This window comes from Puma concolor, chromosome A2 (genome assembly GCF_028749965.1).
Source record: "Puma concolor isolate L17-30 chromosome A2, mPumCon1.1.hap2, whole genome shotgun sequence".
Classification (NCBI taxonomy): Eukaryota; Metazoa; Chordata; class Mammalia; order Carnivora; family Felidae; genus Puma; species Puma concolor.
The window spans coordinates 139469806-139497728 of NC_141668.1; the positions used below are offsets into that span (position 1 = coordinate 139469806).

Sequence of the window (27923 nt, forward strand, 5' to 3'; positions counted from 1 at the left end):
GTTGAAAGGGCAAGATTGGAAATTTTAAAATAAAGCTACAATTCCAGGTTTGGATAAAGGAACTGAAAACATAGTTATTTTGTGCTCCCAGGACATTCGTCGATTTGGTCTGTTTTGCAGACTCTTGTTCTCCACTATGGCCCCCAAATGGTTCTAAGAAGTCTCTGAACAGTTTCTTCCCATGCTTTCAGAATGCTTCCTTTGGCCTGAACAGAAGAGCAGAATCTAGTTCCGTACCCGTGAACTAAATTTTGTACTTTGTGATCTGGAGATAATAATGAGCTTTAGAAAATCAGGCCAGCAGATGGCCACTTTAAATAAAAATGATTACCCTTGATCAAGTACCTACTCTACGCCAGGTAGTATTATTCATTTAGCCCTCAAAGTAAAGCTGTGTTTGAGTAAACTTAGGCCCGTTTTAGAGGTAAAAAGACAATAACTTGCGCAAAGGCCAGCAAATGGCAGTGAAGGATTGAAAACCACCTTTGCTACCTTCGTGTGAAAATAATTGAATAGGTTAAAAAGCAACAGGATTTAGATGCAGGTCTCTTTCACCCCAGAGCCTGTCCCCTGAAGAAAATTAACCCCTCGACTGCACTGAGTCCCTTCAAAATGTTACTTAATATATAATATTTGCTTACAATAACACTCTCCTGTTATAGGATATTGAAGGCTCTCCACTAACACCAATAGGGCTTCCATTATGTACAAGGTCTTATGCTGCTAATATGGGATACGGAGATGGGGGCTCCATGGCTTATAATCTAGTCAAAAAAATGAAATAATCATCGGCAATGCCTGGCTATCCACATACACATACATCAGGGATGGGGTATACTCATTCATTTATTCATTTGACAAATATTCATTGAGTGGTACAGTTTGAGCATCTGAGATTGTGTTTACTCATCCGAAAAATAAGGACAATAATTTCCTTGCCTATTACTCTATGCTGTTGCAAAGATTCAGTTAAGGAATGTGTGAAGTCATCTGAATGACTGCAAACTGCCCCACTTTCATACACTTATTACTGGGAAGCAATTCCACACAGGGATTGAGTACTTCCAAAGTTTGAATTCCACTGCTAGGTGACCTAGGGCAAAGTGTGCCCTTGTTGTAAACACGTATCTCTTAGGTTAACCTGAATGAGTGCTTGTTCCTTAACCACAAAAGTACTCGATGAACACTGTCATCGTGGGGTGTTTGGGCTCTGGACACCAATATAGGACCCAAAATTTCATTCCCAAGATAAAAGCTTCTTCCCAGGATACAATGAAAACAACATGCATTTGGGCATCCAATGGGTAATCCTGGCTCTGCCTCTCACTGGTGTGGGGCCTTAGGTATATCGTATAAGTTCTCTGAACTTTGGTTTCCTCTCCCATAAAATGGGTGTTTTAATACTAGTCTCAGAGATTTGTTACAATAATTAGCTGAGAAGCGGATATAAAGCTTTCACTTATTGGCACTGCTCAATAAATACTAGTATGTTAGAAAAGCATAGCTCCTGCGTTAATAAAACACAACTCTCTTTCTTTTTTTCACTTTCTGTTTAAACTTTAATCAGTGAGGGTGATCTTGAAAAAGCTAGAGAGAATGGATAGGGCATGCCTCGCCTTCATCACCTCTCACCTTCCCTACTACCTTCTCTTTTTTAAAAAAATATCTTTAATATTTATTTATTTTTGTTTATTTTGAGACAGAGAGAGAGGCAGAGAGAGAGATACACACAGAATCTGAAGCAGGCTCCGGGCTCTGAGCTGTCAGCACAGAGCCCAGTGTGGGGCTCAAATTCCCGGACCGCAAGATCATGACAGAGCTAAAGTTGTATGCTTAATTGACTGATCCACTCAGGCGCACCTCATCTTCTCTTTGTTAACTGGAGGCTTATAGCAGGCTAGAAAGGCTTATACTTGGCTGCGCAATTTCTGGCCTGTCAAAAAAACAAAGTGTTGGCTATTCCAGATTGTCACCTTATGGCTCCTTCCTCAAGCCCTCGACCTCCAGAAGGGCACCTCCATCTACTTCCTACTAAGATCCCCTCCGGGCAGCCAAGAGTCTACACCAGCCCTCTTTCATGCATCCTGTATCTGATCTCTAAGAAATGCTCACACATCTGTTCTTCAATATGTGGAAACTGAGGCCTTTGCCCCCACAGCAAAACCCTCCCAAAATTAGCACCAGAGAAGTTGGTCAACCCTTCTCTAGCCATTGGTTTCCTTGGAAGAGATCCCTGGACAATAGTTCCCCTAATCAGGACTTTTCATATGGAAATCAGTAGTCGTGAAATGTCCCAAACACAAGGGACACATTTCAGATTTTTCCAGTACCTCTCCAAACCTTTTTGTTTTTTTAAACCAGCCTTGTGGTTAGATAGGGATTAGAAAACTTCTTCTGTAAAGACAAAAATGATAAATATTTCAGGCTTTGCAGGCCAGTTTCTGTCATAGCTGGTCAACTCTCCTTTTTCAGTGCCAAAGCAGCCATACATGATATGTAAAGGGGTGTGGCTCATATGCCAACACACTGGACAACCTAGAAGAAATTGTTCAGTTACTAGACACATTACAATCTTCTGAGACTGAATCATGAATAAATAGAAAATCTGAATAGACCAGTTATGAGTAAGGAGATTGAAGCAGTAATCAAAAATGTCCCAATAAACAAAGTCCCAGATCAGCTGGTTTCACTGCTGAATTCTACCAAACATTCAAATAAGATTTAATACTTATCCTTTTCAAACTCCTCCAATAAAATGAAAAGGAGAGAACACTTTCAAAATCATTTTACAAGGCCAGAATTACCCTAATACCAAAGGACACCACAAAGAAAATTAAAGACCAATATCTCTGATGACCATAGATGCAAAAATCAACAACAAAATATTAGCAAATCAAATTCAACAATTCACAATCAAGAGGTCCATACACCATTATCAAGTGGATTTATTCCAGGGATGCAAGGATTGTTCAGTATCCACAAATCTATCAATATGATACACCACATTAACACCATAAATGACAAAAAACATATGATCAAGTCAATAGATTCAGAAAAAGTATTTGACAAAATTCAACATCCACTTATGATAAAAATTCACAATAAAGTGCATATAGATGAAGCATATGTCAACATAATAAAAGCCACATATGACAAACTTGCAGCAAACATCACCAAGGTGAAAAGCTAAAAGTTTTTCCCCTAAAATCAGGAACAAGACAAAAATGCCCACTCTTGGCCACTATTACTCAATGTAGTGTTAGAAGATTTAGCCATGGCAATAAGACAAGAAAAAGAAATAAAAAGCATCCAAATTGGAAAGAAAGAAGTAAAACTGTCACTATTTGTGGATGACATGATACTGTATAGAAAACTTTAAAGACTCCATAGAAAAACTATTAGAACTAATAAAAATGAATTCATTAAATTTCAGGATATTAAATCATTGTGCAGAAATGTCTTGCATCTCTATACACTAATAACAAAATATCTGAAAGAGAAATTATGAAAACAATCCCATCTACAATTGCATCAAAAAGACTAAAATACCTAGGAATAAATTTAAGAAAGGAGGTGAAAGCCTTATACACTGAAAACTGTAAGATATTGATGAAAGAATTTAAACAAGACACAAATAGATATTTCATAAAGGACGAGAAGAATTAACATTATTATTATCCATACAACCCAAAATAATCCACAAATTCTTTGCGGTCTCTACCAAAATTCCAATGGCTTTTTTCGCCTAACTAGAAGAAGTCATTCTAAAATGTGTATAGAACCACAAAAGACCCCAAATAGCCAAAGCAACTTTGAGAAAGAAGAACAAAGCTGGCAGTTTCATGCTTCCTAATTTCAAACTATACTACAAATCTATGGTAGTTAAAACATTATGGTGTTGGCATAAAATCAGACACATAGATTAATGGAACAGAATAAGGAAGGCCAGAAATAAATCCACTGATATATGGTCAGTTACTTTATGACAAAGATGTCAAGAATATACAATGGAGAAAGAACAGTCTCTTCAACAAATGGTGATGGGGAAAATGGGGAGCCACATGCAAAAGAATGAAACTTGACCATTATATTATACATTATACAAAATTAATGCAAACTGGGTTAAAGTCTTGAATGTAATTCCTGAAGCTTTAAAACTCCTAATAATATAGGCATTAAGCTCCTTGACAAAAGTCTTTGAGTCGAATTTTTAAATCTGATGCCAAAAGCAAAGGCAACAAAAGCAAAATTAAAGTGTGACTACATCAAACTGAAAAGCTTCTGCACAGCAGAGGAAACCATCAACAGAATGAAAAGGCAACCTACTGGATGGAAGAAGATATCTGCAAATTGTATACCCAATAAGGGGTTGATATCCAAAGTATATAAAAGAACTCAATCAACTCAATAATAAAAAACAAACCAAAAAGAACCGAAACAATCCAATCCTGTGGTAATGTCCAAATAACAAATTATTATGTTGTACACTCTAAATGAATATAATGTTATATGTCCATTTTATCTCAATTTTTTAAAAAAGGCACAAGAATGCTGAATGAGCTTACTGGACATTTTCTTTAAAAATCTGTGTATGCAGATTCGTTTCATTCACTTTGTTATTTTGAATCTGTCATATTGATACGTCACCTGAAACTGAGACAGAAAGAGTTCTGTTTTAAAATCTTGTTGTAATAGTCATTACTGTTATTGTCATCATTACTGCCTAGAGTCTCTGGTTGAGAGGTGAAGAAAGAAATACAGTTGAATGGAGTAAATGGTGGCCAATTCTGTTTTCTTCTATTTCCATGCTAAAGTTGTTGATTCAAGTGATCAGGAAGAAGCACATGTATCCTATTTACCTGTTTTAGCTTATCTTCTCTGTCCTACAAGTGTGTCCAAGGTAAGAGTTGGGGCATGTTTTTTCCCATTATTGATTCAGTCATTTTCGGAATGTGGGCTTCAGGGCAATAATGTGACACCTTTCAGGTTCTAACTTTGTCCAGGAGAACAGAAGTTAGCACTAGGATCCATTGTCATACTATTTATGGGGCCAACATATTTCAACTTCGTGTAGACTCGTTTTTGCATATGTCCAACAGCAAGTAGGTTTTAAGGATGTTTTAAGTAGCCAATGTACATTTACTCCTATGAAGGCCAAGTTTGCCAAATGAACTACTTCAATGTCAAGCTTCTTTCAGATTTGATCATGTTTTTAACCTTGGAGACTATGAGATTTACACCAAGGAAAAGGAAGGCTCAACTTAAAAGTAAAAGAATAATGTCTGGGGTTTTTTTTAAGCAATCTCGTTTTCCTTCTGGAAGCATTACTCTGCTGTAATAAAGCTGTAGTACATCAAATGGATATTAATGTGCATCGTATCAAGGGGGCAATTTCTGGGCCACATTTGTATATAAATCCTCTTCCCTTAGGGTCACATAAGATCTGCCATCTGACAAGTTCAAAGCACTGAGAAAATGTGACCTCATTAATTTGCTCCACATCTCAGGGTCAGAAGAGACAGACATGATTTTTCTCCCATTCTGCAGGTGATGAACCTGAGGCCCAGAGAGGTTTTCACTGAAATAGGAGCACACAGCTGGTACAAGGAGGCCTTAGACGTAGTTTCACTTACTGACCTCCATACCCTTTCACTTAGGTGATGGTAGATACTCTTCAAAACAAGACCATGGAACATTTTCTCATATATACATGCACCGAGTGCATATATTTTTAAAAACTGTCACCATTCCAATCCTGTGGATCAGTGACAATATTTTCCAGATTAGGAGCAGAATTTTCATACTCAAACCTTAGCATAACATCCATTCGTTTTATATTGGGGAAAATGAGGCCCGGGGGGTATAAAAGATAGTCCCTGGTCACACAGCTAATTGGAGACAAGGAGACCACATCTCCTGACATTGTGGGATCTTTTCTTAGACTCAGAATAGCATGTACACTTCTGCATTTGGTGCCAATAGCAGACATCAGTAATCTGTCACCCTGCTCTTGTGTGGCACGTTTAGCCACAGTCTCTCATTCCTTCTAGGACTTCCAACCCTATGTTAAACAATAGTGCTGAGAGTGGACATACCTGTCGTGTTCCTGATCTCAGGGGGAAAGCTCTCAGTTTTTCCTATTGAGGATGATATTAGCTGTGGGCTTTTCATAAATGGCTTCTCTGATGTTTAAGTATGTTCCTTCTGTCCTGACTTTCTTGTGGGTTTTCATCAAGAAAGGATGCTGTATTTTGTCAAATGCTTTTTCTGCATCTATTGACAGGACCATATGGTTCTTACCTTTTTGTTGCTTAATGTGATGTACCACATTGATGCATTTGCGAATATTGAACCAGTCCTGCAGCCCTGGAATGAATCCCACTTGATCATGGTGAATAATTCTTCTTATATGCTGTTGAATTCGATTCACTAGTCTCTTCTTGAGAATTTTTGCATCCATATACATCAGAGATATTGGCCTGTAGTTCTCTTTTTTTTTTTTTTTTTGCTGGGTCTCTGTCCGGTTTGGGAATCAAAGTAATGCCAGCTTCATAGAATGAGTCTGGAAGTTTTCTCATTACTTCTAAACACAGCACTCCAGGTGGTCATAACTCATTACCCAGACTTGACACCAGAAATTGAACCTACTTACCATCCATGATATTAAACTGCCAAATACAGTTTTTAAAGCTACTTGTTGACAGACACATGGTACATACCAGGAGGAGGGCACATAGTATATAATTGTGATCTCACCACTCTGTGAGGTTGGCACTACTAGAGATAGAAAACTGAAGTCCAGAGAGGTTAAATAACCTACTCAATGTCACACGGTGAATAGGTGGCAGATCAAAGATTGGAAACTAGGCCATTATAAAACTTCTGTGTATATGTAGGTAGATACATATATACGAGTGAATTTCACTTCAAGGTTCTTTATATCTCATATCACTCCCTTTTCTATTTTAAATTATTTATTTTGAAAGAGAGGGAGAGAGAATTAGTGGGTGAGGGGCAGAGATAGGGAAAGAGAGAATCCCAAGCGGGCTCCATGCTATCAGTGCGGAGCCTGACGTGTGGCTGGATCTCACCAACTGTGAGAGCGTGACCTAAGCCGAAACCAAGAGCTGGATGCTCAACTGACTGAGCTACCTAGGAACCCCTCACTTTTTAATTTTTTTAATAAAAATTATATATATTTAAGGTATATAATAGGAAGGTTTAATGTACTTATACATAGTGAAATTATTACTCATGTGAAGACACTATGTCCAATTTTTTTGTGTTATGAATGCACCTGAATGTGCTCTCTCAGCATACCTCCATTGTTCAATACAGTATTAAGTGCAATCATCATGCCTTTACATTAGATCTCTAGACGTACTCATCCTACAGAACTGCAAATCTCTACCCTTTGGCCCACATCTCCCCATTTCTTCTGCACCTTCCAGCCCCTAATAACCACTCTTCTACTCTCTGCTTCTGTGTTTTACCTTATTTTTTTAGGATTCTACATGTAAGAGAGATCACGCAATATTTGTCTTTGCCTTGCTTCTTTTACTTAGCATAGTGCCCTCAACATCCACCCATATTGTTAGAAATGGCAGGATATCCTTCTCTCTCGTGGTTGAATGATAGTCCATTGTACATACGTATACCACATCTCCTTCAGCCACTCATTCATCAGTAGACACCTGGGTTCTTTTCGCATCCTGGCTATTTTGAATAATGCTGTAGTGCACGTGGGAGTGCAGATAAATCTTTGACATACTAATTTCATTTCATAGATACCAAGAAGTGAGATTGCTGGACAATGTGATAGTCCTATTTTCAATTTTTGAGGTATTTCCATAGTTTTCTATAGCAGCTACACCAGTTTACATGCTCACCTTATTTTTACATTCTCTTATTTTTAAAAAAATTTTTTTAACACTTATTCATTTTTGAGAGTGAAAGAGACAGAGCGTGAGTGGGGGAGGGACAGAGAGAGAGGGAGACACAGAATCCAAAGCAGGCTCCAGGGTCTGAGCTGTCAGCACAGAGCCTGATGTGGGGCTCGAACTCACAGACTGCGAGATCATGACCTGAGCTGAAGTTGGACGCCCAACCGACTGAGCCACCGAGGCGCCCCTACATTCTCTTATTTTTTAAGGTTTTTTTTTAAGATTCACCAACAGTGCACAAGCATTTCCTTTTCCCCACATCCTCACCATTGTTTGTTATTTTTATCTTTTTGATGATAGCCATTGTAACAGGTGGGTGGTGGTATCTCATTGTGGTTTTGATTTGCATTTCCCTGATGGTTAGTGATGTTGAGTACCTTCTCATGTATCTGTTGACCATTTATTTGTGTGCCTTCTTTTGAGAGATGTCTATTTAGGCCCTCTGCCCATTGTTTCAACTGAGTGATTTCTTGTTGTTGAATTCTTTGAGTCCCTTATATATTTTGGATATCAACCCCTTATCCTATGTTCTCTATTCCATAGGTTGTCTCCTCACTCTGTTAATTGGATCCTTTTCTGTGTGGAAGGTTTTTAGTTTGATGCAGTCCATTCATCCATTACTTCTTTTGTTGCCTGTGCTTTTGGGGGCATATCCAAAAAGTCATTGCCCAGAGCATTGTCAAGGAGCTTACTGCCTATATTTTCTTCTAATGGTTTTATGGTTTCAGGCCTTACATTTAATTTTCTAATCCATTTTGAGTGGATTTTTGTATATGGAGTGAGGTAAGGATCTAATTTCATTCTTCTGCATCATGTCACTCTCTCTTGAATACAGTTTCTATATCATACTCATCCTCTTTTCTCCCCTTTAATAATCTTTACGTTGGATGAGTGGGTTTCTTTTCCCTTGCTGAACTGCACAGTAAGATCAGATGCTCCAAATTCAGTGAATTAGAAATACAAAGCAATTCCCTGTCTACAGTCCCCTCTCAGTTATTACTTGCTGCAGGTTAGAAATGGCCTTTCCCTGAAAGGCATATTTGGTAGAGCAAATAAATTTCCTTTTGTTAGAGATTTGTTGTGTCCTTCTCTCATGTCCCACACTCTCACCACATCCATTTCCAAATCCCTTACACAACTTCCTCTGCTTCCCTGTCCTCAAATGAACATGAACAAATTCAGCCCTGCTGTGTCTGGCATTTTAAATGGAGCTGGGGCCCGGCCAAAATAAAGTATTCCAGCATTTTCTAGCAATTCACCAGCAAGAAGATTAAGGATATATAGCAATTTTCATTTATATCTAAACACCACCAGGGTAGCTTAAGAGGCCAGGCATAAATTCTAGAACATTTGCCTTTATCTTTCTAAATCAAAAGGAAAAGCAAAAACAAAAGCAAAATAAAGACCCAGGAGAAGTGAAAGTTACGCTGGCTATGTGGTTTTTTAGCTGTCTCTAAATTAGTTAATAAGTCTACGAGGGTAAAGTTCAAGGAAGATCACAACGAAGTGCCCTTTTCTGGACACAGAAGTAAATCTGTTGAGATGATTTTTCCTCATCAAACATGATGTGGCTAGCCTCTGGTGACCCAGCTTGGCTCGTAGATTAGAACCAGGGAATTCCCATGAATGCCTCACAACATTCGCACATGGCCTTGAGCCTGCTAACTCACAAAATGGATCCAGTTTTTGAACACCTTTGGTCCCTCTCTGTAGCTTCTATTTGAAGTCAAAGGAGATAAATGGCGTCAAGTGATCCTCTTGAAAAACGAAACGCCATTTATCCTCGTGGTAAAGACGATGAAAACAAATAACCTTAGTGTTTGCATATTGAGAGCTGAGATTCTAGTCCCTCTGGCAGAAGCCAAACACTTGGCCTCTTTCTGGACTGTATTTGAACAGTTTCAGATGCCTCGTTGTACCTGGTTTCTTAGAAAGATAAACGGACTCCAGGCCCCCAAGGGTGTTGGCTGTGACTGCTTGCTTTGCCAAAGTCGAATGTAAGCTACTGAGACGAGCACATCCTATTTGAAGGCGTACGCTTCATCAGTAAACAGTTTATTCTGCACCTTGTTAATACTGAGAGGTATTTAATGTAAACTGAATTATTCAAGCCCTGTGCAGCCTTCAGAAACACAGCTGCACCTCCTGGTGTCCTATTGAAGTTCCCTTGTTTGGTCTCCATCAAAATCCTGTAGCCGCAATGTGTTGGGAAGCAAAGGTAAATAGTTCTTGATTTCATCATTTAGATACAGCTGTGTTTGTAAGCACATGGTTGCTTGGGTAAGCGAATGCCATTTGAGATTCTTTGGTTCAATTATGCGGCTGCCATCACTCAAGAAGCACTGAGTCCACACAGACAAACCGCAAGTGAAATCTGATCAGCATAGACAGCTGATCTAAATAATCAAAGCAGCTGATAGTACGTGCCGCAAGAATCCTATACAGACATGGTATTAACAGTAAGAGAGAAAGAGAGACATCCTTTCCATCCCTTCGGTCCCTCTTCCATGATGCCAAAGATTTCTCAGAGGATGTGCCATTGGAGGTGGATGTTGGTTGGTATTCCACCAGGCAAAGATGACAGAACATATCAATAGGACCTTTTAAAGGCAAGGTCTGGGACATCTGGGTGGCTCAGTCGGTTAAGCATCCGACTTCAGCTCAGGTCATGATCTCGCGGTCCGTGAGTTCGAGCCCTGCGTCGGGCTCTGTGCTGACAGCTCAGAGTCTGGAGCCCGCTTTGGATTCTGTGTCTCTCTCTCTCTGACCCTCCCCCATTCATGCTCTTTGTCTATCTCAAAAATAAATAAAAATTAAAAAAAAAATTGTTTAAGCCAAGGTCTGATGTCTAACTGTATGTAATGTATATGCTTGCGTCTCTACCTGTTCTTTGTTACCTTTTTCTGGCATTTTTCTTCATACTCGAATATCCCTCCTGCACGCTTACATCCTTCCTGATCTAAGAGCTCTGGTCTTGTGTTTGTGTCCTCCATGACTTTTTGCACACTACCCTTGTGCCCGGAATACGGTACGAGGTTCATGAACTATGACTGAATTAACTTTTGGTTCATAGTCTACTCCTCTTCCCTTCCTTTCCTTTCCATTCTCACCCTACAGCCTATCCATGTTTGCCTTCGGACCTGCTGTCGTTCACCATGGCTTACACATGAGAAGTGGTCCACAAACATTGGATGGAGGGATGGAGGGATGGAGGGATGGAGGGATGGAGGGAGCAACTTGGTGACTCCGTAAACATGTCCACCTTGTTACATCAAGTATTGCTATACGCAGATATTTGACTCTTAGAATAGGATTATAACACAGGCACAGGGCTGAACCCCACCCCTATGTCATCTGATTGAATCTTCTCAACAACACGATGAAGTCACGACCTTCGCACGCTATAGGTGCTGAAAACAAGGTTCAGAGAGGGGAAATCACCTTGCCCTCCATTCGCCGAGATCATGCGCAAGGGGATTCTGAGTTGCACTTCTGCGCATCCCACTTCAGACCCTGGGTTCTTCCTCCCGTTCAACAAGGGAACCACTATTTCCTCCCATAGCAGACAACGAAGAACTGGCTGGACCTGCCTGTAGAGATACCCCCCAATTCTCATGTCGTGCAGAGAACAGAGGAGCCGAAGAAAGAAGGTACAGGGAAAGGGGGGAACAGAGAGCGAGTCTCAATTAAAGGCTGGAAGTGGCTCTCGTGGACGTACATTTTCTCTGGACCATCTCATTCCTACTTGCATTGCTTCCTTCCGCTTCCAGCTGCTTAGTGGATAAAACAGCAAAAGCCAGTTTATTAAGTGAAGCCTAAATGGGGAGGCCCAAGCTGCTAGGGCATGTGTGATAGAGTCATCTCTAAAGGACTTTTGCTCATCGGCTGTGGGTCGTTATTTCTGCCACTGCTTGCCAACTTGTGAGCGTATGAGAACCGCCTCCCACGTCTCCGCTTCAGAGAGGGCGCGCATACTCCCCACGGTGATGTGAAAGCAGACTTCGTGAGTAACAACTGTTGGCCTCCAGTGTCAGCCAGGTATACAGCCAGCTAGGATTCTGTCTCCTCTTCGTGCCTATTTCTTGGAACCTGGACCATTTTCTGTCTTCAGGAGAGGGTTCCAGTTCGTATCAGCTAATACCTAACTTATCACTGAATGCTCGACCGGGATTATATCAGAACCAGAGAGCTGGATGGAAGGGCCGGCTTGGAACTAAGAGGGAAAGGAGGAGAGCCTGGAAGGTGCTGTCTGCCTGCACCAGACTTTGCGGCCCAGGCGTGCACGGAATGAGCCGCTCAGGTGTGTGAGGTCTGTGTCTGGGCGGGGGAATGAGGATTCTGAAAGTCTCAAAGAATACATTTTTGTGAACTTCAGCTTGGAAATCTTTGAGCAAAATTTAGATTTTGTAACTTTATAAGTGAAGGGACTGAAAATATGCCTCTGGCAAGAATGTTTTCTTCTTTTGAGTAAAGAAGAGAAAATAAAGCCCGAAATACATTAAAGAATTAATCCATTCCGACTGGAAAATAGGAGATGGCTGTTAATGCTTTTGTAAAGGTGTATCTCACTTTCAGAAATACATAGGAAAGACAACTTTTTTCCCCTTCTGCCTCCCTCTGATTGCTCCCACCTCACGCTGATCTATATCATTTTTCATGTACCTTTCATAACATGACTATTAAAATTGCCTCTTACTGTCTGACCTTATTGCCAGGTGAAGTCAATCCGTTGTATTTCTCTGCATCCCCGATGACCTGGCTACATCATAATGCATAGAAAGGAAAGTCACTTTGAGGAAAGGGCATTGAGATTCCTCATGCTGGGCCTGTTCTTCTGTTACTATTAAACTGTTTATCCAATTACTGTTGTCAAAATTTCCATCTGGAGGCTGAGGGGGCTGCAAACACCAAGGGGAGAAATGGCCCCTTAAGCCACCCACTTACCCCACTCCTTCCCACGATACAGTGCAGAAGAAGGCAGCCCTGAGTGGAAAAGGACCAGGACACCACAGAGCAGAGGGGCCATGAGGTCACATGGGTATCCCAAGGATACAGGGCAAAGATAGATGGTTTCAGATATTTATGCTGGCTTGTTGCCAAGAAGCTAAAGATTTTAAGAGGTAGAGGAAGACAGAATGGAAGGCAATGGAAGCAGTTCTATTTCAACCCATTCCCTATGCCTGCTGGGTGATCTTCTCAGAAAACACATCTGATCAGCCCCTCCCCTGCTTAAAAACCTTCCAGGCTCCCCTTGACTTCTGAATATTCGTGATGTGGGTGACATCTCTGGTCTGGCCATTTTTGCAGTTAGTTCTGCATACCCCAGCAGTGCCAGTACTAACTGTGCTCTCTCTTATCTCCCTTTCTTGGCAAAAGGAGTCTTTTTACCTTGGCCTCCTCCGACTTCTCAGCCTCATTTGGTTAACTCCTCCGTAACCCTTGTGTCCGAGTTCGGGTATTGCTTCTACTGGGCTACCTCCCAGACCCCACCACTACGCTTGTCTCTAGGGCCTACATCAGGGATTGGAAATTTTTCCCTAAAGATCCAGACAGTGAGTATTCCGGGCTACCCATTTCTACCATTGGAGCATGAAAGCCTACACAAATAAGCAAGTCCGCGTTGCACTAAAACTTGATTGGCCACAACAGATGGTGAGCTAGATTTGGCCCGGGGGTTATGGTAGTTTGCCACCCCTGATTCATATTCCCATAGTTTCTCAAGCTTCCATCTCTCAAGACCCTCATCAGAGACTCTGAGCACCCTGGGGACAAGGACAGTCTTTCATCTCTGCATTCCCAGTGCGTGACACAGAACCTGAGGCACACATGTTGTGCAGTGGCAGTTGAGAACATGCATCTGTAGACAGAGGAGCGAAGAGGGTTCAGCCAGTCAACCTTCTTGGCTACTTCACTCTTCTACCATCAGTCCTTTCTCTAAAATGTTTTCTAAAACACTAAAGTTGCTTTGGACCATGTTGGGGGTGGGGCCCGGGGAGAATGGATTACTTAAGAAGAAGCTTGTCTTTTCGTGTCCGCTGAAGGGGAAACAAGGACACAGGAAATGTCTTCCTTTCAAATCTTTGGGCCCTGAATATCTGGCTCTTCTAAAAATTCCGGATGATAACTGGTAAGCCTTCCAACTCCCAGAATGCTGGCAGGATCTGCTGAACATCATTCCTTGAGCCTGCACACTAGGGCCATCAGCAGTATGACCCTTTGAATCTCGTGCTGAGACACATTTCTCTGTCGATTGCATCCTGCCACACTTCCGGCACGCTAGGGCAGCTCCTAGGCAAGAATTTCTGGCCGTTCCTCCAAAGCAGAGACAACTCACTGTGGGGTTTGGCCAGCCCAGGGTATCTCCAGGGACCTTATGGGGAGTGAGGGAATTCCCTTCCCTCCCCCAGTAGTTCACAACCAAATGGATTTTTAAATGCTCTAATTCTTCAACAACCACAACAATCAGCACAAGAACAAAATGCATGTCCTGCAGCTGTTTGGAGAGGGAGAGGGAAAGAGATGAGGGGTTGGCAAAAAGACAGTGAACTTTTGTTCTCTCTTCCGGCCTGGTCCACCCTTACTTCTAGGGTTAGTACCTTTGTTTTCATGCCTTTAGCTCTCAGTCCATAGGGTCTGGATGAGATAAGACCATGTGCTATGACCTAGAGATGGATGCATGATCCAGGTTTTGCCCGTCTGTATGTTCCATCTCCCCAGCTGTAGAGACTGTCTCTGAGGGATGGGCCTCTGACTGAGGTCAGGCCAACCGGAACCACTTCTGATGGAGACCCTGGGAAGGCATTAGGTGATCTAAGAGGATAATACTTAAGTCAGGCATCCAGTGTGTCAACAGAGAGGAGCACAGAGCTGAGAGACAGAGTTCTAATGACTTTGCTCGAGCTTAACATCTGCCGTCTGCCTGAAGTTTTTAGCCTTGTGAGCCAATGAACTCCCATTTTTGTTTAAATCAAAGTCAGGTTTCCAGCTCTCGTGACCAAAAGAATCCTGACTAATGGAAGGAGTGTTTACACACCCCGACAAAGCCCCTAGGACAGAGTGTTACAACTTACAAAGGGCCGGGATTCCCCATTCCTGGAAAAGGATTTTCTGCCATCAGCTTAGCTGGTACTTCCTCCCGACATCTCCTCTGAGGAGAAGCACACGTGTGAGTGACGGCCCACTTTGTTGAATTGGGAGGGACATTTTTTAGAGCCAGTTTTAGAGGTGATATATTTAAAGGCAGGAGGGTTGGCCTCCCTGCTGGACAGCCTCTGTGTATCAGTTCATTGGTGGATATCTCCCTTTAGGGTGAGTGGACGGTAGAACGTGGAACATGAGAACGCTCAGTGAAGTTGCGTTAGCATCCAGGTCTCCCGGCTCTCACCCCTTTAGTCCGTGGGCTCCCTGGCCCAACTGCTGTAACTCAGGCACTGATGAAAGAACAGGCCGATTTCCTTGAAGAGAGAGCCTGCGAGGACGTGCTTCGAGCAAAAGTGCTTTGTCTACTGTAGAGTATGATTCATTCCCTCAACCAATTATTGGGAGCCTACCCTGTGTTCGGTACACGCGTAATAGTTAACACAACGTGAATCCATGCTCACATGAAGCTTATATGTCAGCAGAGGGAGACAATAAACACCACAGAAAAATATTTGGCAAGTCAGAGGGAAGAAGAGAAAACTGAAGCCTGGAAGGAGTGCTAGGGGGCCACACGTAACCTGCCCAGGCAGGGAGACCTGACTGAGAAGGTGATAGCTGAGCACCAGCCGCCTAAGGGAGAAGAAAGACCCAATCCTGCAAATGGGAGAAGTGAACTCCAGCCAGAAGAAATAATTGAGCCTGGAGGTGGGAGCTGGGGAGCAGATCTTCCTTCTGTAAAGTCACAGTTTCATCCAACGCACCCCACCCTCTTCTATCTGCTCAGTCAGCTAGGAAGCTGTGCTCAAATATCTATCTGACGGCACTTAGCAAGGTTATAAAAACTAACAGGTAGAGTGAACAAAAAGAGCGAGGTGAAGGATGAGGGAATACAAACCATCATACTCTCCATAGAGAGAAATGTAGCAACATGTCATTTATATCCTTCCACCCAGAATTTCTGCGTCTAGGTACTCACGCGAAGAAAATAATCCAATTAAGGATATGTGCAATGACTTGGCTACAAAAATGTTCATTTATCCCGGCATTTATAACAGTTCAAAATGTGAAACATCGTAAACATCCATTCTGTGTGGAATTAGCAATAAATTATGGTATTTCCACCAGAAATTCCAGGAATGGTTCAGTTTGGGCTGACTTGATTCATGGACCTATCCCTGAACTAGTTGCTCTGATCAGGAAGACAGAAATCTGTTTAGTAAGAAGCCATTCTATGCAGCCATTAAAAATAACACTGTACAAACCCGTCTGTATTTGTGGAAACAGTACGCACTTAAAACAGGTGCATTTTATTATCTTTGCATTTTGTTGTCAATAAAGTTTATTAAAACAAAAAAAGTGTATTTGTTAACACGAGAGATTTTTATTGGGTAAAAAAAATGAATCACAAAATGGATGGACTGCATCATCTAACATATGCCATATATGAGCAAAAGTAAAGTCTGGCAGAATACACACTAAAATAGTAAAACGTTTCTTGAGTAGTGGGCTTATAGATGAATCTTACCGTCTTTGTATTAAGTAATTTTTTTACGAGAAAATTAAAACACACTCCCGATTCCAAAAAAAATCACAGTGCTAATGGAATACAAAATAAAACATGTCTATCTCCTTCAAATAACCACTTTGTTTACAAGCTTTTGGGTATTCTTCCAAAAAAAAAAAATTTTTTTTTTTGCCTACACAAGCACATCTGTGGGTGTGTGGGTTTTTCTTAGTATAAATAAGCCTTTTGAGAACACAAGTAGAAGCAAACTAAATAACACTGAACTACACCTTGCATTTCCTTTCTTAATTCATCTTAAATATCATTCACTATCAGCACTTACACGTAAATCTGTGCATCTTCTCAAATGACTGCAAATTATTCCATTATAGGGATGTCCCAAGCTTCATTTAATCAATCCCCCTACAAATGAACATTTAGATGGTCTTGACTCTTGCTAATCTCAAATGCTGGCATTATTGTTCTTTAATGTGCCTTGTTGGGCACATCTGTAAATATTTTTCTGATACCCAAAACCAGAATTGCTAGGCCAAAGAATATATACATTATTATCTTCATGGCACGTACCTCCATTTAATATTTTGTAAAGTTGCATGTTACCTGAGTACTTTCGTAAAGCAAGTTACTTTAAAATAGCGCTGGAGAGTCAACAGCTCTTTCAAAAATCTTCATTAAGCTCTGCTCTTGTTCATTCGACCTTGGGAAAGAAAGGGCCACGTGCTGGACTTATTATGGTACCGTGCCTACAGGACATGTTCTGAATAGGTTGCCAAATCTGGGAAGCCCATGGCTGGAATCTGAAACGACAGCCTCAATGTATAGTCCATTTTATCGTGCCAGAAAATCGCAGGGCTCCTTCCCAGCGTTGCACACCCATTTAATAAAGCAGCCGGCAAAGACAAGCCGTTGGCTGAAGGAAATGGGGGATATATCTCTGCTATCTTTGGCATCAGAATACCCTGAGAGAGGCAAAATGGTCAAAAACCCATAAAACTTTCATAGCCTATTAAGAGTGGCATGGCAGGCTTGGAGGAGTCTAAAAACAGAGGAGGTAAACTTGCCCTAAAAAGAAATTAATGGTTAGACTGAAATTCCATAGAGTTTATTGTTCGGACAGAGCAGCTTAAAGTTATTATAGAATCTCATTGCCAAGCAGTGTAAGTTAGCCAGGGCTGAGGCAACATGCGAGTGACAGACAGACAATTCCCACAGCAGCTGGCATCTGAGTAGAAATCTGTTAATTGTGTGTTCAGGGATAACATCGGAAAAGGGCATTAAAACGACTGTCTAAACAGGAGGAAATGAAAGCATATATGGCATGTTTCCTCAAAGGACAGGAGGGCAAATGTTGGCAACTTTCTTTAAATAGCAGATGAGTTTGCTTAGAACGCCCAGACACAGGATTAAAATAACGTGATCCACCTAATTGTTTTTCACTCCCCGGTATGCTCCTTTGGCTGATAACCTCTTCTAGCTTGTTTTAAAGTATATTGTTTTGCCTTGCGATTCCACCTCTAAAAATTATTTGCCGGGCAGTTACGTTTACATTACCATCAAAACTAATCTCTGAAGATTAATTTACATGGAAATAAGTCAGATATTGGATAAAATACATTTAGAACTTAAGGAGTAGGAGAGCAGGAAAGGTTTGCAAACAATTGGTGCAATGAAGAGCTTCAGATAAGTGTACGTTTTTCCGCCCTGTCTGACCCAAGAGCCACTGGCCACATGTAACTATGTTTACTTAAAATTAACTATAATTAAAATTCAGTTCTTCAATCACCGTAGTCATATTGAAAGTGCTCAATAGTCCTATGTGGCCCCTGGCTACCGTACTGGGCAGTACAGGTCTAGGACATTCCTTTCATCGTGGAAAGTTCTGCTGGATGTCACTGGATTCGATCTTGCAAATAATTCTCAGACCATGCTTCCGCCTACCCAGTTTCCACCAGTTCCCCCCATAGTTCTGAATGCCACCACTGGTCACCTCCATCTTATTTTCTTGTTTATGTGTCACCTGGTGAGAGAATAGGAAGAGCAGAATGGCAGAAATAATTGAAACACAGTCTGTGGCATTTTTTAATGGCAGCCATAGGAAACTAATACCAAAACCTGTTGTAGTTTGCCAGGACTGAGTTATCAAAGCACCGCAGACTGTGTGGCTCACAGAACACAAATGTACTATCTCACAGTCGTAAAGACTGCAAGTCTAAGATCAAGGTGTTGGTGGGCTTGGTTCCTTCTGAGGGCTGTGAAGGAAAAATCTGTTCCAGGTCTCTTTCCTTGGTTTTTAGATGGCCATCTTCTTCCTATGTCTAGTCACCTCATTTTCCCTCTTTGCATGTCTCTGCGTCCAAATTCCCTCCCCCAATTTTAAGAATACAAGTCAAATGGATGAGGGCCAACCCTAATGATCTCATTTTAACATGGGTACCTCTGTAAAGTCCTTATCTCCAAATATGGTCATATTCTAAGGTACTGGGGGTTAGAATTTCAACATATGAATTTTAGGTAATATGACTTTTAAGGGTAATGTGCTATCCTTAAAAATATTTGTAGGTATCAATGAAGGTTGTGGTAGGCAGAGACTCACTGGGATGGTGTGCCCTGAAGCCAGTCCCCATAGTTCTGGTTCTGTGACCTTGGACAGGTCACATCACCTTTCCATACCTGTTTCCTCCTTTTTATCATTACTTTTTTTTATAATATTTTATCTTATCCTGTCATCCTACACTTACTAAGGTACTTAGACCCATGCAGAAATAAAACAACTTAGTTCGAGGGGCACCTGGGTGGCTCAGGCGGTTGAGTGTCTGACTTCAGCTCAGGTCATGACCTTGAGGTTTGTGAGTTCGAGCCCCACAGCAGGCTCACTGCTGTAAGCACAGACCCCCCTTTGGATCTTCTGTCCCTTTCTCTCTGCCCCTCTCCCACTTGTGCTCTCTCAAACATAAATAAACATTTTTAGAAAACCAACTTAATTCGACAGTCATTTAATGCATACCCAGGAGCTAAACACTCTGCTAGGTGATGAGAACCTAGAAACGGGTTCAGAACAGCACTTGACTTCAAGGAAGCTGCTAGTTTCACGGACTTTAGGTGTCAGATTTCAAATTGGCAAATAAGAGAAAGTTAACCTATTTATTGTGGAAACTGGATGTATATTAGCTCTCCTTCATACTTTAAACTCAATTCATGAATTGGGAAGGATTCTAAGCCTTTTGAGATCAGAATGAAAATGTCACTAAACTGTACAAGTGGGAAGGGGACTAAAATGTATTGATCACTGGTTATAAATCGCCTACTTTACTTCCATCCTTCTCTGATAGTCAAAAGTATTCCAGGCAGAATTTGGGAAAAACCAAATCCAAGAGCAAAAGACAAGAGAGAAGACAATCCAACTCCTCAGCAGTGGAATTATGAAGAATTTCATTGAGTTTTACAGCTCAGCATAGTGGGACAACCTGTATTAAAATGACTCTGAAAAATGTTTTTTTAAACCTCCATCCATGAATATGAAAGCTGTAAGTACCCTGAATACATAAGAACACCAACTGCGGCTTTACACTCCATGTAGGAGTCAAAATTTAAAGGCAAATCCTAAGCACACACGTAAATAACATGAATAACAGAAATAAACAGAACAACCACTGGAGGAGATGAAGATTAGAATTAGAGTTGGTAGGGCTGAAATCTGCCTGGGACATTTCTAATGGCTGCTGAACAGAAGATATAAGTGATCTGTGCCTTAGTCACAGACTTGAAGGTACAGTGGCCCCATTAAAGGGTCATTTGGGCAATAATCGTGGTGATGATAATGCTAATGCCATAATAATAGCTCTCCACTTGGACAAGGCTGGGGGGTTATGGTTCCAGTCAGCTTCCTCCAAGCCCAACCATTTAGGTTGCACTAGCTTTTAACCATTGATCATCTTAGCATCTACATTCCTTCCTGGAGTCGTCAGGCAAACCTCCTACCTTTGAACTGAATAAATAAACGTGACAGTGAGCCCTTCAACAAATGCCCACCCATGATTATTGTAAAGGCTTTGGATCAGCCTCCACTAAAACTGAAGACAGATTTAAGGGGCCTTTGCCATTTACTGGAAACCCATGTTGAATGGGAAGACTTATGGGGGCCATTGATTCTAGAATAATAAATAAAAAAGACATGAGAGTCAAGTCCAAACCCACACAAAACCGCCTGACAGGTTGCAGAGCAAATCTAAACACACAAGCTTCTATAATAGCAAATGTAGAGAAAAACCACCAACCTCTTGCCATCCCAGCCCAACTATTTATAAACACTCTTTCAGCCAAGGTTCAGTTTTAGCTCACTCTCATGCTGAGGTCTACAGTTTTCTGGAAATAAAAACCAAAAAATAAATTACCTCTTACCAATGCATAGACATTGATAGACATCAGTGCACAGACCAACAACCTAGGGTCATTTTTTCACTGCCTAGAAGTTTAGAAATAATTTGAGTGGGAGTCACCGAATGCGCTAGAAATACGGCATAATATGGCTCTGAGTAGGAGAGACATGTACTCATCCTTTCTTATCCTCTTTGTTTCTGATTGTCTTAATTTTTCCCTTTGTAAGACTTTTTATTTGGGGGTGCATATTCAGACAGATAGCTGCTTATGGTCCTATGCTATTTATCCTCAGTGAAAGGTTGAAAAACGTACAAAAGCACATCCTCCGCAGCTGTATCTGCCAATAACTTCTGGATCTGTCTGGGGCTGATCTCACCCTCAGCCTCCCTCCAGTAACCGTCAAAATAATGGATGGTGTAACTTCTCTCTAGTGGCACTGATATAAGTAGTAACGTGCTGTGGTAGGGGTTTTTTGGCTTCTCTGTGATTAATAGGTATTCCAGACTCACAGCCCTTTTACTGTTTTCTTTAGATTAGGGGGGAAACTTGATGCACAGGGTTGGAGTCTGAGAAGCAAGAAGAGGGCTTTTCCGATTATGGTGGAAAGAGTCGCCCCAGTTCACTTTCCTTTTGCATGTTCAGCTAATAGTACAACTGGGCAGTTGAGAGCTTGGGCTTTGGGTCAGACTGAGCTGACCCCACTTCTTGCTTGGCAAAGAAGGAACACCACTTAACCTCTTCTCCATTCCCTCACCAGATGTTAGGAGTAATGTTAACACCTATCCATAGGGGTGGCGTGAGATTTGAAAGCGATAATGCTGGAAGAACATTAGCTAAGTGCCAGCCACCGTAGACCACTGCCAGGATGCGTATTAGGATCCTTGGGGAGTTTGGTCAGCTCCCACTGTGAGCTCCTCAATCCAGCCATGGATGACAGGATGTGAGGAGGAGGGCAGAGAAGAGTTTCCAACTGTTCCAGGAAAGAGAGGCCATTTTTAGGTTCTAATACAGGCATGATTCAGAAAACCGTTGGGTGCCTAGACATAAACATCATCATGGAATTGCTCTCCTCTGTTGAACCAGTAGTGGTGTTTACAAATTTAGGGCCAGATTTCCCAAAGGGAACATGATAAGCTTTGGCGAAATCCTGTTCTCCACTTCCAACTGGTCAAATGGGGTCATGATAGTTAGGTGATTGTCAAAGCCTGGGACCAGCAGCAGCAGGAGCACTTAGGACCACGCCAGAAATGCAAATTCCTAGGCCCTGTTCCTAACCTGATAAATCAGACATGATGGGGAATTTGTGTTGTAACAAGTCCTGGTGGTTGGGATGCATGGCAGAGAGCTCTTACCTTCTCCTCTCCACATATGGATCTTTTTCACTGGTAACCTTACCTGTACAAACAAAGCAAATACAAAACCACCCCACTTTCATAATCCTACAGTTGGTGGGATGAGATTGAGCCATCCTTGGAAGGAAGCTTTAGCATAGGTGTACGTAAGCAAGGTTTTATATGTCTGTATCCTAGAAGTGACTGGATCTTAAAATAAGCTAAAAAGCTAACTGGTCATCGTATTGAGAAAGGGCTTCGAGATATGGGGGCTAAATGCAGTTCAACAAACTCAAGAGTATGTTTGCTCACTCTATGGTATCCCTACACTATCAGAGCTTAGCGCTCGGAGTTAGCAGTGTATAGGCGTTTAGTCCCCACAAACACCATAGCCAAGAATAGAAGATCCTGCAGTACAAGCTGTGAATCTGCTTACTTTCAAAGTCCGAGATAAGCACCCCGTAGAAGCACCCTGTGTCACGAGCAAAGTGTCATGATTGACAGCATACCCGAGAAGAAGCATAGCTGTGATAGACATGGTTCTTATGTCCTTAACTTCAATCCCACCCATTTCCCACGGAGTAGCAGCCATAGAGTCAGATTTGCTCCGCTCCTAGATCCAGGGATGGGCCCCATTTGAACCAAATGCAGGATAATCCTCTCCCCCTTATCGTAGAGATTGACTAGGTATCCCTGCCTGGCTAGTTAGAACAGGCATCTCTCTGGCAAGAGGGATCAGTGAAGTCAAAGCAGGGGGATTTTTGTTAGGCTACAGAAACTCCTTGTTAACAGTATATGCGGTGGGGAGCCATTTGCCACCATGCAGGACAGTCACCCGCAGACAAGGCTGACCCATAAAAAATGTCCGTTGTCATCATTATCAGCATCATCCTTCCTCTCCTCCCCTGCTCAATTCTGGAAAAGAATAAGGAGTTCTGAACAGGGCAGCCTAGAAGGAAGAAATAACTTGCAGCAGAGACCAAAGATAGAGAAATACTCAAGAGTTTCCAAGGAAAAGAATCAAGAAGAAAAATAAGCAGGAAGTGACTAGCTATAGGCCTTGGAGTGAAAAGCATAAAAATAAAACACCTTGATGTGTTAAGTGCAAAGTAAGTTCCTCCATCCCCCCGGAAAGAGAAGAAGCAGGTAAGGCTTCAGGACGATATGTAGCTCTTGAGGGGGGTCCCACCTAATCTAGACAAAGAGTAGAAGGAAAGACTCTTCTAGATACGTGCAGAGACTGCGACACAAGTAGAAACACACAGAGTGTATGGACTGAAGAAAAAAGCCAGAGTGAAACAGATCAGAAAGAAACATGGTATAAGGTTCACAGACATTAAACTGTTCTCGGAATTGCTATCATGGATTGAAGGGTGGTAGTTGAAGATACAGGACACAGGTCTTTCAGGCCATGATACAAGTTGTGGTCTCCATCTGAGGAGTGCTGGGAAACTATAAGGGTGCATGTGGTATCATGACACATTTTGCAGGGAGGTGAGTCAAATCTGTACTTCTCAATTACCGCCTATTAGAGAAAGAGTGAAGACTATTACATGCCATACTCTTGGCAGAGTCCAAGAGTTCCTGCCACGGTTAATAATGATTCTATAGGCCAGCTGAGGGAAGTAGGAGACAAACTTAGTCTCCAAGGTGCAGGAAGCCCCAAAACAGAACTGGGCACTCCAAAATAGGATGCTAGTCCTCCTTCACTCCCAGATCCTGCCCTGGGCGGGCATGAGCTGTTCCCCATGTGATGGAAAACACTTTTCCACCTGGAATTTCCTCTTGGGACTCTAGTCCACAGGCATGCGGCTAGCTTACCAACCCACTGGTATGTCATCTAACAAGACCAAAGTAATTTACTACTTGTAATGATGACCTTCCTCAATTGTTAAACAAGTGTTCATGTTTCTTGACATATTCACGTTTCTGAGACGAAGGTAGGTCTCAGAATCATTATATACATTTAATATGTTTTCTTTTTTTTCCCTCCGCCCCTGTAACACAGCTGATGTTAAAGGATGCACTATGATGTCTTGACACACCAAGGAAATGTCACAGATGTGATGCTCTTGATTGTAATGGTCTCTTCTTAAGTTAGTAACACCTTATTCTTTGTGTTTTTCTCCCTGGAACATGATTACACCTTCAGTCGTTTTCTCTTCCACTAAGCATTGAGCTCCATTAAGGACAGAAACTATGTTATTTATCTTAGTACATTTCCCGCCCTGTCTAACAAATAGCAGTTACTAGGACCTGGCCCACAGTAGGAGTCAATATTTGTTGTATTAATGGATGAACCAATCGTTGAATAAATAAGTAATATCATGTAAATGATTCAACGATACCCCTAAGGTTCCCTTGGGAGAAAAATCTTTTTAATTTGCAATTTGGGCTGAATTTGTCATTTCTTAAGTATTTACAATGCCAGGCTCTGGGCTATGAGCTTTTACATGCAGTGTTTCATTTAATTTTCAAATGAGCCCTCAGTTGATAGTATGTTTTCTCCGCTTAACTAGCATAGAGAGAGAGATCGGCAATTATTTGCTTCTAAAAAGAAACACCATTTCGGGGCGCCTGGGTGGCTCAGTCGGTTGGGCGGCCGACTTCGGCTCAGGTCATGATCTCGCGGTGCGTGAGTTCGAGCCCCGCGTTGGGCTCTGTGCTGACAGCTCAGAGCCTGGAGCCTGTTTCGGATTCTGTGTCTCCCTCTCTCTGACCCTCCCCCATTCATGCTCTGTCTCTCTCTATCTCAAAAATAAATAAACATTAAAAAAAATTTTTTTTAAATAATAAAAAAAAATAAATAAAAAGAAACACCATTTCTTGGCTCTGGCCTACATGACTCCATAGCCTGTCCTCCTGGCCAGTCCATTGAAACATTTTAAACATGACCTTTGCAGACCTAAATTTTGAAATTAAGGAACAGAGTCTTCTGAAATTCTAGTGCTTGCACCCTTTTCCAATCCTTTGGTAGTTAACGATGGCATCTGGAATTGCTGGCTCAGGAATACTCTAGGGTAAGGAGTGGTTTACTTCCAATTCCTGTGTTGCATAAAGACTTAGTTCAGGAAAAGATACACATGGTAATAGAACTGTTTGCATATTTTTTTTTTTTCTATCCAGGGGATTTTCTTTTATCTTATTTCAGGTGGTGAGGTTTATCTTCATAATTCAACTTTGAATGCAGAAATGCATTCTTGCTAAATCAGACACCTCCTTTTCTCTGGAAAGGAAAGTGGAAAGAATTACAAGACACCCTAATGAGATGATGGTGCAAAATATTCAGCCTAGATTAAATTCGTGGGGAGGTACCATTGTGTATTTAGATATGTCAAATCACTGAAACATGCTGTGTTAGGAACTGTTAGTTCTTCCCCTAATACTCCCCCCTTTGTCTGTAGAAAGAGACTTCTGATTTTTAGCCAGGTATCTGGCTACCCAGTTTATCAGAGTTGGGGCTGTGTGTCTAAATTCTGGCTAGTACTCTGTAAGTGGGAGTATCATGTGGCAGCCCTTAGAATCTTCCTGAAAAATCTGTGGCTATGCTTCCTTAGCTCCATCTTCTTTATTCCTTCTTTCCTGGTGTTCGGAATTTAATGTGTTTGCATCTACACTGGAGCATGAGGTGACCTTGAAAATAGAGGCCATACACAGTAGGTCATAAAGACAGAACAAGCCTGGCTCTCATGATCTTCATGGAACAGAACCTCATGATAACCTCACACTGTCTTCCTCCAGGTCTTGACATGAGAGAGAATAAACTTCTATTTATACACCATTATAAGTTTATTCATTTCTGGCAAATCAAATCTGACCTGATGTACGTGCCAACAGCATTCCCTAAGACCCTGAGAGTAACATGATAGTAACGATGGCTAGACAATAAATACACAGACCTTGTCACAGGATCCGGTTAGCCTATTAGGAGATGGGAATTTTATGTAACTACCACTAGGACTCATATTGGAAATGGTGGTCATTTCTTGGCGAGTAAGGAGTTAGAGGTTGAGTGAAACATCCAAAAGCTAGTGCAGCTGCTGGGTAAAAGGCAAGACGGAGAGTTACGTAAAAACTAGAGAAATCAGTGAACAAACAAAACTTTATGTTAAGTGATTCAATCATAATTGGCCTGGGAACGCAAGCTTGAGTTGGCCTTTTTTTTTTTTTTTCTTTTTTTAATTTTTTTTTTTTTCAACGTTTATTTATTTTTGGGACAGAGAGAGACAGAGCATGAACGGGGGAGGGGCAGAGAGAGAGAGAGACACAGAATTGGACACAGGCTCCAGGCTCTGAGCCATCAGCCCAGAGCCCGACGCGGGGCTCGAACTCACGGACCGCGAGATCGTGACCTGGCTGAAGTCGGACGCTTAACTGACTGCGCCACCCAGGTGCCCCTTGAGTTGGCCTTTTGACATCTGTCTAGAACAGCTCATCTCCTATACCTGAGAAGAGAGCGAGATTGGAGGGCTTGTATAATGACTCTTCCTTGCCTCATTCATTCTCTGCAAGAGCACTTCTCTTCTTTTTTTTTTTAATTTTTTTTTAACATTTATTTATTTTTGAGAGAGAGAGACAGAATGCAAGCAGCAGACGGGCAGAGAGAGAGGGAGACATAGAATTCGCAGCAGGCTCCAGGCTCTGAGCTGTCAGCACAGAACCCATGTGGGACTCAAACCCATGTCAGGCAAGATCATGACCTGAGCCGGAATTGGCCACTCAACCAACTGAGCCACCCAAGCGCCCCTGCAAAAGCACTTTTCACACTGGGGATCTTATTAAAAGTGCACATGCTGCAGGGCACCTAGGTGGCCCAGCTGATTAAGCATCTGACTCTTGATGTTGGCTCAGGTCATGCTCTTGTGGTTTGTGAGTTTGAGCCCCACGTCAGGTTCTGCACTGAGTGTGAGGAGCCTGCTTGGGATTCTCTCTCCCACTCTCTCTTCTCCTCCCCTGCTTGCGCGCTCTCTCTCTCAAAAAAAGATAAATAAATAAACAAATAAACTTAAAAAAAAGTGCATATGGTGCGTCAGAAGACCTGGGTGAGGAGGCCCAAGGTTCTGCTTGCTAGCCCGTGTCCAGGTGGTGCTCATGAGACCGGTCTACCTACAGACCACGCTTTAAGCACAAAGACTCTACACAACTGCCAAAGAGATCTCTAAAACCTAAATCAGATTGTGTCAGCCTCCTGCCTAAAACCCTCCAGTGGCTTCCCCCTGCGGTTATAGTAAAATCCCAAGTCCTTGTGTGTCTTTGAGACCTACCATACTCTAGCCCCATTGCTGGCCAAGGCTCAACATTCTTCTTGCCTTGTCCACTCTCCATCAGCCACCCTGGTCTTCTTTCTGCCTCTCCAATATGCCATTCTTCTCCCAGCACCTTTTCTTCATTGTTTAAATGACACTTATCTGTATCTGGGGTTCCGACTTATTCCAAACCCGCAGAATATAAGCTGCTAGAACTTAGTCTACAACAGGCACCACCGTATTCTCACAGTGCACACCAAAATAATATCCTCACCGCACTCAACACATACGAACACCAACAGCTAAAAGCTGGACCACAAAAGTAGCGAAAGTAATTGACCCTGGTGCACAGAATTCTGGC

At 42.0% G+C, this 27923-nt stretch overlaps 1 protein-coding gene and 1 long non-coding RNA gene across 30 annotated transcripts in view; both read right to left on the reverse strand.

Moving 5' to 3' along the window:
• Nucleotides 1-27923, reverse strand: part of LOC147583560 (uncharacterized) — a 321362-nt gene that overhangs the window by 236253 nt on the left and 57186 nt on the right. The gene's annotated exons all lie outside the window — the stretch shown is intronic.
• LOC147583561 (uncharacterized) lies at nt 1709-26470 on the reverse strand. Its single transcript, XR_015248304.1, has 2 exons — nt 20883-26470; nt 1709-18625 (listed from the first exon to the last, which is right to left on the reverse strand). It is a non-coding gene; the product is annotated as an uncharacterized LOC147583561 (long non-coding RNA).